The sequence below is a fragment of the Macaca mulatta genome, chromosome 7 (assembly GCF_049350105.2).
Source record: "Macaca mulatta isolate MMU2019108-1 chromosome 7, T2T-MMU8v2.0, whole genome shotgun sequence".
NCBI lineage: Eukaryota > Metazoa > Chordata > Mammalia > Primates > Cercopithecidae > Macaca > Macaca mulatta.
This window is the reverse complement of record NC_133412.1, coordinates 179037564-179038605: the sequence shown is the minus strand read 5'-3', so window position 1 is coordinate 179038605 and position 1042 is coordinate 179037564.

The window sequence follows — 1042 nt, the reverse complement described above, 5'->3', positions numbered from 1 at the left end:
CCCCACGTCTCCAGAGTGCTCTTTGGGAGGTGTCTGTGGCCCTGGAGTGGCTGGTGGGAGGCAGGACCCCTGAGGATGTGGAGGAGGAGCCAGAGGGGAAGGAAGGGCAGGGGCCATTCTGGGGTCCTGAGAGCCAAAGTGTCCAAGCAGTGGTTCCCATCAATCACCCCTCAGCACCCCAGAGACTCCCCAGCTCGGCCCTGTCATACCTGGTCTGCTGGTCTCCAGCCCAGAATCATGCCTCTTCTCAGGTAAAGTCAAAGCAACAATCAACATCAACCCCTTTGTGGGCAAAACCAGAAGAGGGGCCCATGCTGTGGTCAGCACAGGAGGCCCCAAGAATGTGGCTGCACAGTCACCAAGGTGGAGGCTGGTGGCAGCCCCCAGGACCACTGGCCACACACCCTGATCCACCACCCACTGAGCACAGACAAAGTTGACTCCCCATCCCACAGCTGTCCACCAGCCTGGACCTCCTGAAGAGCTGAGAGATGACACAGGAGCAGGCTAGGGCCCCAGAACCATCGGGGTCACAGGTGGGCATGACCCATACCTGGCCTCAGGGCAAACATGCAGCTTCCCTGGCTGGAGAGGCCTGCTCACAAGGGTGTCCACAATATCCTAAATATGGGAGAGAATACATAATAGGCATGACAAAGGGCAGGGTTCCCTCATATACAAAGAGCACTCAGGGATCAATAAGAAGAAAGGTGAGCAATAGGTTCTTCATGGAAAGGAAAAACCCAGTGGCTGATAATACAAAGAACCCATTTTAACAATTAGAAAAGTGAAAGTAAGGAGGAGGGGATGAAGGGGGTGGAGGTGCTTCTTGGCCCTGACTGAGGGCACGTGAATTGCTAAGACCACTTTTTAGGGCAAGTTGGCAAAATGCCCCAATGCAGGAGAGTTCTCTCACAGTGATGGCCCCACAGGGAGAGCCTCGCTCTGTGCCAGGAGACCCACATCACATGGAGTCTGGCGCAAAACGGAATGAAGCAAGCCTGCCACAGTCTGACAGCAGTACCTGGGTCCCCCGCCCTGT